We start from the raw sequence: 11,656 nt of genomic DNA on the forward strand, positions 1-11,656 counted from the left end.
GCTTAGTGCACCTAAAAAAGAGATAGATAAAAAAAGTGCAGGAGCATGGGAAACTGATTGAAACCTTGAATGAACAATATAGAAAACAAGCAGAATTCATGAAATGAATTCAAAGAGATTTCCAAGGAACAAAAAATTCTATTGAAAGCTGGGAAAACTTTTTAAATGAAGCTGAGGATACAATTTCAGACCTTGAGAACAGGATCACAGATAGCAATCATGAAAGGCTAGACTTTAAAACTAACAAACCAGAATGAAATGACAATTGAGCAACTTTAGGATGATACCAAGAGAAACAATATAAGATTAATAGGCATCAGTGAAGTTGCAGGAGTGAACAAAAATGACATAGGTAATCTATCCACAGAAGTAGTAGCAAAGAATTTCAAAAACATGGGGGGAAATCTGATATGCAGATAAGTGAGGCATATAGAATGTGACACAGTCACAACCAAAATAAATATATACCCAGGCATATAATAATTAAGATGTCAGACACACAACATAAAAATAGAATACTAAAAGTTGTTAGAGAAAAGACACAACTCACCTATCTTACTTGGTTTTACTTAACCCATTAGAATCATGGCAGACTTTTTAGCACGAAGCCTCAAGTCAAGATGAACTTGGAGTTAGGTGTTTCAAGCCCTAAAACAAAACAACTTTTAACCCAGATTGATGTGCCCAGAAAAACTTTCTTTCAAATTTAATGGAGAAACAAGATACTTCCATAACAAAGAACAACTTGAAATTTACATCCACCAAACAAACCCTAGAAAAGTATTGAAGGACATACTAGATAGAGATAAGAATGAACACAGTCTTCAGAATAATAGCAGAGTGAAACCATCAGGCATGACAAGCAATTACATAAGGAGGAAAAGCAGAAAACAAACAACTGGAACATTATATGGCAAAGTTGAGCCAGTACATATCAGTTATATCCATAAAGATAAATGACCTCAATTCACCTATCAAAAGAAATAGGCTGACAGAATGGATCAAGAAACAGTATCCCACAATATGTTGTATACAAGAAACACATACAACTCAAAAGGAAACTCATAGATTAAAAGTCAAAGGATGGAAAATAGTATTCTATGCAACAGGAACCCTTAAACAAGCAGGGGTAAATATTCTGTTTGCAGACAATGTGAACTTCAAACCAAAAATGATTAAAAGAGATAAGGTCATTATATACTTATTAGTGGAAAAATTCAAGAGGAAGAACTAACACTTATAAAGATACATGCACTAAATACAGGAGCACTGAACTATATAAGACAAATACTAATGGACATGAAAAATGAAATACACAAGAACATAATTATTTTGCTATTGTAAGAAAGAGGAAAAGAAAGTGCTCTAAAGGATATAACTGCATGTATGTTTAAGTGTGTGAAATAGATAACCATATCACTAAGTTTTTGTAGGATCACTGAGCAGAACTGTTTTCAGTTTCACTGTTATGTCCACTTCCTATGCTTTAATTTTGGAACTTAAACAACTATTTCTAAAATGATAGTATGTAATTTACCAACTAGTGATTTCTTAGTGGTTTTTTCTGTATTATTTCTGTATTATTATGTCTGTATTATTTCTACTCTTTTTTCTGTTTTCCTGTTTTTCTCTTTAAATAAATTTTTTTAAAAAGAACACAATAGGGGCTAGAGATTTAGCTCAGCGGCATAAGCGCCTGCCTTGTAAGCAGGCAGTCGTGAGTTCAATCCCTGGTACCGATAAAAAGGAAAAAGACAAAAAATAAAAATAAAAAAGAACACAATTATAGCAGGGGACCACTGTCCCAAATATCAAGTAGACAAAATGTCAGCAAAGGAATAATAGAACTGAATCATACCTGTGAGCAAATGGACTTAGTAGATTTTTACAGAGTATTCCACCCAACCACATCAGAATACACATTCTTCTCAGCTGCACATGGTATATTCTCCAAAATAGACCATATAATAACCCATAAAACATTCTTAGGTAAATGCAAAGGGATTGAAATTATCCCATGCATACTATCTGACAATACTGCACTAAAACTGGAAAATAATGGCAAAAGAAATTTCAAAACCTGGATAAATACATGGAAATTAAATAACAAAGTTCTGAATACCCAGTAGGTTACAGATGAAATTAAAGAAGAAATAAAGCAACACTTACATCTCAATGAAAATATGGAAACAACATACCAAAATATGTGCGATGCAATGAAAGTAGTCCTAAGAGGAAAATATATAGCAATGTATTGTCATATTAAGAAAACAGAATGAGAACAAATAAACAATCTAATGCTACATCTCAAGCTTTGAGAAAAAGAAGAGCAAGTTAAACCCAAAGCTCATAGAAGAGAGGAAATTGAAAAGATCAGAGAAGAAATTAATGCAACTGAAACTAAAAAAAGTACAAAGAATTAATGAATCAAAAAGATGATTTTTTTGAGAGAAGAAACAAAATTGATAAATCTCTGTCTAATGATATCAAAAAAAGGGGAAAAAACCAATTCGTGCAATAAAGACTGAAAAGAAGAAAATTACCAAAGATTCCATGGAAATTCAAAAGATCATGAGTACTTATTTAGAAAGCCTCTATTCACACAGGATGGAAAACACAGAGGAAATGGACAGATTTCTACAAACATATGAACTGTCAAACTCAATCAAGAAGACATAGCAATTATGAACAACTCAGTATCAGCAATTGAAACTGAAAATATGATTAAACACTTAGCAACAAAGAAAATATCAGGTCCTAGTGGATTCAGAGCTCAATTCTACAAGAAATTTAGAGAAAATTTGATTCCAATACTCATTAAACTCTTCAATGAAATTGAAAGGGAAGCAATCCTCCCTAAATCACTCCTGGAGTCAAGTATTACTATCATACAGAAACCAGAGAAAGACCCAACCAAAAAGGAGAACTATAGGACAGTCTCACTAATGAACATTGATGCAAAGATTCTCAGTAAAATACTGGCCAATGGAATGCAACAAATCATCAAGAAGATTATACATCATGACCAAGTGGAATTCATTCTAGGAATGCAGGGATGATTTAACATTCACAAATCAATAAATATAATACACCACATTAACAGAGCCAAAAACAAAACCATTTGGTCATCTCAATAGATGCAGAAAAAGCTTTTGATAAAGCCCAACGCTTGTTCATGATAAAAAACCCTTCAGAAACTCAGAATACATGGTGTCTACCTCAGTCTTATAACAGCCATCTATGACAAACCAACAACCAACATTATACTAAATGAACAAACACTGAAAGCTTTCACTCTAAAATCAGGAATAAGACAAGGATGTCCACTAGCATCACTCTTATTCAATATAGTTCTGGAAATATTGGCCAGAGCAATCAGACAAGAGAGAGAAATGAAAGGAATAAAGATAGGAAAGGAAAAAGTTAAATTATCACTGTTTGCAGATGACATGATACTCTGTATAGATGACCCAAAAAACTCCATTAAAAGACTACCAGAGGTACTAAACAAATTCAGTAGTGTAGCTGGATACAAAGTCAACACTCAAAAATCAATAACATTCCTGTACACAAAGAAAAAACAGGGAAAAATTACAGAAATACTGACTTTGGCAATAACATCTTTTTAAAAAATGAGATACTTAGGTGTCAACCTAACCAAGAATGTAAAGGACCTATATGCTGAAAATTATGCTATGCTAAAAAAAGGAGGTTGAAGAAGATATTAGAAAATGGAAGGATATTCCTTGCTCTTGGATAGGAAGAACCAACATTGTGAAAATGGCCATACTTCCAAAACTGTTATACATATTTAATGCAATCCCAATCAAAATACCATTAACACACTCACAAACCTAGAGAAAACACTCATAAAATTCATTTGAAAACAGAAGAAAATTATAATAGCAAAGGCAATTCTGGGAAACAAAGGCAAAGTCAGAGATATCTCAATTCCTGACTTGAAATTATACTACAAAGCTACAGTGATAAAATCAGCATGATACTGGCAAAGAAATAGACCTGAGGATCAAAGGACAGGATTAGAATATGCAAACACAACCACAAAGACACTCAGCTACCTGATACTTGACAAAGGGGCTAAACATATTCACTGGAAGAAGTATATTCTCTTTAATAAGTGATGTTGTAATATTGGCTCTGCACATTCCAAAGACTAAAACTAGACCCATGCCTATCACCATGCACTAAACTAAAGTTAAAATGGATCAAAGATATAAATATTAAAACAGAAACACTAAATCTACTGGAAGACAAGGTAAGCAGAAGTCTTGGAGATATAGGAGAAGGCAGAGGATTCAAGAAGAAAATGCCAACTGTGAGGGAAACACTTCAAGAAATCAACAACTGGGATCTCATATTATTGAGAAGTTTTTGCACTTCAAAAGAAATCAGCAACAGAATGAAAAGAAAATCTACAGAATGGGAAAAAATTTTAACCAGCAACCCTTCAGACAAAGGGTTGTATCAAGAACATATAAAGAATTGAAAAACATCAGGCTCCCCAAATTGAAAGACCCTCTCCAAAAATGGGCATCTGAGATGAACACGCAGTTCTCAGATGAAGATATACAAATGGAAAATAAATACATGAAGAAGAGTTCACCACCATTGGTCATTTGAGAAATGAAAATTAAAACAACATTGAGATTTCATCTCACTCTAGAAAGAATGGCTGTCATCAAGAAATTAACTGATAACAAATGTTGGCAAGGCTGCGGAGAAAAAGGAACACTTCTCCCCTATTGGTGGGAGTGCAACCACTATGGAAATCAGTATGAATATTTCTCATAAGACTAGGATTGGAAGTTCCATTCAATGTAGCTATTCACCTCCTGGGTATTTTCCCAGAAAAACTGAAAAGATAATGTCACAGTGATATATGTGTGCACCTATATTCATAGCAGCACAATTTGTAATAGCTAAATCTTGGAAACAACCAAAATGCCCATCAACCACAGAATGGATGAAAAAGATGTGGTATTTTTATACAATGGAATATTACTCAGCTATAAAAATATGATCTTGAGGCCTTTATAGGTAAATGGAGGCAACTGGAGTCTATCCTCATAAGTGAAATAAATAAGAATCATATTTATAAATATCACACTGTCTCTCTGGTGTAAAAAGTAATAAAAACTGTATGAGTAATAAGATCCAAAATGTGTAATAGGTATTGTAAAAGAGAAAGGGAGGGAAAATGCTCTAAAGTATATAACTGCATGTATGTTTAATTGTGTGAGATAGACAACCCTATTACTAAGTTTTTGTTGGATCATTGAACAGAACAGTTTTCACTCTCATTTTGTCCACTTTCTATGCTTTAATTTTGTGACTTGAACAACTATTTCTAAGATGACATTATGTAATTTGTCAACTAGTGATTTCTTAGCCTTAATTTTTTAAAAATTATTATTTCTACCCTTTTTTCTGTTTTTATTTTTATTCTCTTTAAATAAATTTTAAACAAAAAAATTGTAGTTATATAACAAAATCTGAAACCATAAAATTATAAACAGGAAATATTCTCTCAATTCTGTGGTTTAACCCTAGGGGAGAAAATTTTTCAAAGATAGGAAAAAAGAGAAACACATTAGAAGCAAGCCTTAAGGACAAACAAAGGTTATCCAAACTTTGAAAAACTGGTGAAGAAGACAGAAACAGATAAAAAGAACAGAACAAATCAACAACAACAGCAAAACTAGAAAGAATTTCACACATATAAAAATAAGAATAAACAATCAAGGAAAAATCAAAGGAAGAAAAAATATCCTTTTCACTGCTATCACTGATAGACAAAGAGTGCAAATGGAGCCCAGATCAGTGTTGATCGATACCAACAAGCCTGAAGTAGAATTATGGTGGGCTGGTGGATAATACAAGTAAGTCTGTGCTTTCAGCTCCACTGAAGTTCAGGTTGATCCTAGTTTCTGGCTATAAGATTGGGACCTGAGTTCTTCAGCCCACAGCACTTCAGGTTCCTCTTGCTGGCTTGAATTCTGCTCCCTGACCCTGCGTGTCTCCTATGTTTGTACCTCACCCTGGCACTAGAAGCTCTGAGATGGAGCAAACCCACTGTTTCTCTGAGTCCTGAATTCAATTGACTCCCTTCCAATATGGCAATAGGCCAGTCACTTTCTCCTGGAGATGTTTGTTTCAGGTTCACTTACTACCCAGTACAGACCATGGTGTCCACCACTCCATTCCACAGAAAGATCTTATCTCAAAAGCAATGATGATTACTTATGAACCTCATGTAAGATTGTTGCATGAATTAAATGAACATTTGGTAATAGTGCCTGGTACACAATAAGCTCTCTCTAAATGTTAACGATTATTAGCATTGTCACCACTCTCCAAATGTGTTTTATTGCTAATAGTTTCATCCTTGGTTACTACTTTTACCCATGGGAATATGGTCTTAACCAGTGCCTTTTAAGGCTTTAAGACACTTTAATGCCATTTTGAGGCTTTAAGCTCTTCCTAACTCATTCCATCTTCACTTAGTCATTGAAGACTTATTGATTCTTCTTAGAAATACCTCTTTCAAGCAGTCACTAGCTTTATTTTGTTCAGGCCCTCAATTCTCACTTGAGAATTCCAATAATCTTTTAAACTACTCTTTCTACCTCTGCTCTTTCCTCAGTCAGTCTATTTTTCACACTGTAACCAGCCATTTGCAATACAGTTCTCTTTCCCTTTTGAAAATCCTCAGTGAAGGTAGAAATGTAGCTCAGTGGTAGAGTGCTTACTGAGTATGCATAAAATTATTGTGTCAATCCCCAGACAATAACTTCCAGATCAGATAAACTTCAACACAGTTATAGTGGTGGACCTCAATATACCATTGTCACGAACAGACAGATCAACTAGACAAAAAGATATATCAGAGGTAAACCACAATTTTAAAAATGGACTTTATAAATATCTATAGTGTTCCCCTCAACAACAGAATACATATTCTTCTCAGCAGTACAGAAAACTTTCTCCAAAATAAATCATATATTACCTATAAAGCATGCTTAAATAAATGCAAAATAATTGAAATTATCCTATGTGTATTATTGGATCATAGGACAATGAAATAAAAAGTCAATAGCAGAAGATTAGACAATACTCTCTTGAATGATCATTGGGTCACAGAAAAGACAAAGGAAGAAATTAGCCAGTGCCTGGGATCAAACAATGCCACTGTAACATACTAAGATTTATGGGACACGATGAAATCAGTCCTAAGATTGAGGTACATAGCTGTGAAAATGAACCTCAAAAAAACAGACTGTGTTATAATAAATAACATTTAAGTCTTAGAAAAACAAGAAAAACAATCTACATCCAAGACTAGTACAGGAAGAAAATTGTAAAATTAGGAGCAGAAATGAATGAAATTGAGACTCAAAAATACAAAGGCTCAAAGAATAGAAAAGTTGGTTTTTCAAAAGAATAAAAAAAATAGGCAACTCCTTAGCCAATGCAAGCCAAAAAAAGGAAAGAAAAGACCCAAATCAATGCAATTATAAATAAAAAAGGAGAAACCACAATAGACACACTCAAAATCCAGAAAATTATTAGTAACTGCTTGGAAAATCTGTATTCCAGTAAATTGGATAAGACAGAAAAAATGGACAGTGTGATGGTTGATTGATTTTTTTTCATTTTTTCATTTTTTCATTTTCATTTTTATCGGTACCGGGGATCGAACTGACGACCGCCTGCTTGCAAGGCAGGTGCTTATGCCGCTGAGCTAAACCCCCAGCCCCTGATGGTTGATTGATTGATTTGTTGTGCCATTTTGAGTAAGTATGCCAAGCTAAATTGGCTCACCATAGTTCTGGATGTGAAAGACCCACCCTTAGGAGGATTATCACTGGAATGGTATTAAAAGGGGAAACAAAGAAATAAGTATTGCTTCATTTTTCTTCAGGGAAACTTCAATCTTCACTTTCACTTTGGATGTCATCACCTGGTTTCTAGTACAGACTCTTTAGTTTCCAGCACTGACCCTTCAGCCTTTCACTGCAGAACTCTCAGCCTCCTGATAGAGACTCACATGAGACACTACACAAAACCTTAGGCTTTTAACTGGGTCCTTTGGATCCCCAATATGCAGACTGACCTTTTATACTCTTCCACACATGACTCCGTGGCTGGCCATTGGAAAACAATCTTATAAATTCTTATATATTTGTACATATTTTCATAAAGATTTGAAAACCTATATTGTTATTGTTTTGGATTTGCTGTTGTTGTTTATCTCTTTTGCTTTTTGTTTTTCTTTTCTGAATTTTTCTTTTTAAAATCAAACAAAACTTCTGAGACCTGGCCATGGTGGAACTTAGGCAGCTTACTCTCCTGCCCTCTTGGTAAGCACCCCCAATATGGGCCAAGAGGAGAACCAGCACTCCCAAGATCCGGCCATTGTGGGACTTAGGCAGCTTATTTGCCCGCCCTCTTGGTAAGCACACCCAGTATGGGCCAGGAGGAGAACCAGTGCTCCTGAGATCCAGCCATGATGGGACTTAGGCAGTTTATTTGCTTGCCCTCTTGGTAAGTGCTCCTGGCATAGGCCAAGAAGAGAAGCAACACTCCAGAGATCCAGCCATGGTGAGACTTAGGCAGCTTATTTGCCTGCCCTCTTTTTAAATTTTTTTTTATTTTGAAGGTAGTAAAATACAAAAGAACAAGACAGAACAAAGTTAATTGAGACAGTGTAGTGAAATTGGTACAGAACTTCACAGTAGGTTACTGTGATAACAGTAATAGATACCATAGTATATCTCATTATCTTCACAATAGTTGTTCTTTCAATCAGGGATAGCAAAATAAAACAAAATACAGAACATTATAGAACTTATCAGAACAGAATATTGAATAGAGCAATACCATTAATCAGAATAAAGCAAAATAGTGGTAAAAATATTTGCCTTCAAAGGAATGGTAGAAGAAAGTCCCTCTTATTTGCTATATTGCATGTGGTCAGCTTCCCAAGAGATGCTGAGATCTCTGGCTCCCATTTGCTGATGGGGGAGGAGGTGGGATGTTTGATTCTCAGCCCATGCACTGGTAGGCTCACTACTGCTTAGCAGGGAGGAAAGCTGGTTGCTTGGTTTCCCAGCACCCTAAGTTCCAACATGGCATGGATCTCAGGAGTCACTGGTGGTTCTACCCCTGGGGTTGCTGCAGCCTGCCACACCACAGCCACTTACTAAGGGGGCATGCTGATTGCTTAGTTTCCCATGCCCTAAGTTCCAACATTTGCCCACCCTCTTCATAAGTGCCCCTGGCATGGGCCAGGAGAAGAACCAGTGCTCCTGTGATCTGGTCATGGTGGGACTTAGGCAGCTTATTTGCCTGCCCTCTTGGGAAGCGCCCCTGACATGGGCCAGGAGAACAGTGTTGAGCCTACTGGCATGCAGGCTGAGAATCAAACACCACCACCCTATAGCTACTGGGGATAGATGTCTCAACATCTCTTGGGAAGATGACCGTATGCAATATAGCAAATATGGGGGATTTCCTTCTATCTTCTGTTTGAAGACAAAGGCCGTTTTCACTGTTTTGTTTTGTAGTGTTTCTTTTGCTCTATTCAGTATTCTCAATTGGCTTTATAATGTTCTGCTTTTGGTTTGATTTTGCTATACCTAAATGACTGGACAACTTTTTTGAAGGTAATGAGATATATCATAGTACCTATTACTACCATCCCAGTGTCCTGCTGTGAAGTGTTGTACCAATTTCACTGCATTGTCTCAGTTGGCTTTGTTTTGTTTTATTCTTTACTACTTTCAAAATAAAATAAAGAATTTCTAAAACAAGATAATGGAAATTGACAATGGTTAATATATTGCATATTATTATCTTCAAAGTAGTTGCCCAGATTATAAAATACAGGCATATATAATTGATCCAACACTATAAGCACAAACTGTTTTCAATGAATTATGATAAATCAGTACTATAATTATATTAGCTATTGTTTGTTTACGTGTAATTTTTTTCCTTTTCCCTTCCTTCTTTCACCCATTCCAGTTATTCTTTCCTTTTGAGCTGTTTCTTTCCCTTTCACATTATCTACTGTAGATTTTGGGTTGTATCTACTTTTTCAGTATTCTCACACTATGGAGACAATACTGTTTACACATGTGTGTCTGGTTTATTTCATTTAAAAGTATGGACACTAGTTGCATCCGTTTACCTATAAAAACTGAGTAGTACTCCAGTATATAAAAACCACATCTTTTTAATCCATTCCTCAGCATTTGGGTTGTTTCCAAGATATAGCTATTACAAATTGTGTTACTATGAACATAGGTGAACATATATTACTGTGGTATGATGTTTTAAATTCACCTGGGGAAATACCCAAAAGGAGAATGGTTGGATCGAATGGGATCTCTAATCCTAGTTTTTTGAGGGATCTCCACAGTGATTTCCACAATGATTGTATCAATCTACACTCCCACCAACATTGGAGAAGGATTCCTGTTCCCCACAGCCCCTCCAGCATTCATTATTGATTCCTTTCTTGGTAATAGCCATTCTTTCTGGGGTCAGATAGAATCTCAGTGTTGTTTTAATTTGCACTTCTCATGCACTTCTCATGCAAATTAAAACAACACTGAGATTCCATCTGACCCCAGAAAGAATGGCCAGGATCAAGAAAACTACCAACAACAAATGTTGGAGAGGCTGTGGGGAAAAAATAACTCTCCTGCACTGTTAATGGGAGTGTAGACTGGTGCAACCACTGTGGAGGTCAGTCTGGAAATTCCTCAAAAAGCTAAGTTTGGAGGTTTCTTTCAACTGAGCTATTCCACTTCTAGGCATATTCCCAGAAAAACTGAAAACATCATAACACTGTGATATATGTGCACCCATGTTTATAGCAGCACAATTTGTAATAGCCAGATCTTGGAAACAATCTAAGCGTCCATCAACTGAGGAATGGATAAAAAAGTTGTGGTATTTTTATACAATGGAGCACTACTCAGCTATAAAGAATGATCACATTGAGATATTTACTAATAAATGGGCACAAATTGAGACCATATTCATAAGCTAAATAAATCAAACTCACATGTATAAGTACCATATAGACTCCCTAGTGTAAGAAATACTAAGAGTACATAAGAGTTTATGCTAATCATGATTCCCCATTATACTGTTTTGAAGCCTTATAATGATCGCATTCATTAGTTAGAATGGGTTTGTCCTGGTTTGTTTTATTTATTATTTATGATGGTATGAACAGCTAATTTGAGGGAAACAAGTATTATAATAGCCAGTACTGATACAATATCATCTTACTCTGAAGTCCTACCATGCTTTTGCTCTTCTGTTTCCATTGGTTCTATCATGCTGTACCTATTAGATTGTATTATGTATGAAAGTATAAATAAATTTTCTATGGAAAATGAGATAATATAGTAGCCATTGTTTGTTTTCTGTTATTTGATTCTGAATGCCCTGTAATACTCTCATTCTCTTGAATGTTTTTATACTATTTTGTTATGTTTGATACAACTGTTATGAAGTTATACTCAACTATTTCAAAGAAAGAGACATTATGGTAGTTACTGTTAATTACGGGTTGTCTTGTGGTGAAATACTGTGTTGCTTACATTGTTCTGTTCTGATC

This window comes from Cavia porcellus, unplaced genomic scaffold (genome assembly GCF_034190915.1).
Source record: "Cavia porcellus strain 051 isolate PalLab524CR breed Dunkin Hartley unplaced genomic scaffold, mCavPor4.1 scaffold_3, whole genome shotgun sequence".
Classification (NCBI taxonomy): domain Eukaryota; kingdom Metazoa; phylum Chordata; class Mammalia; order Rodentia; family Caviidae; genus Cavia; species Cavia porcellus.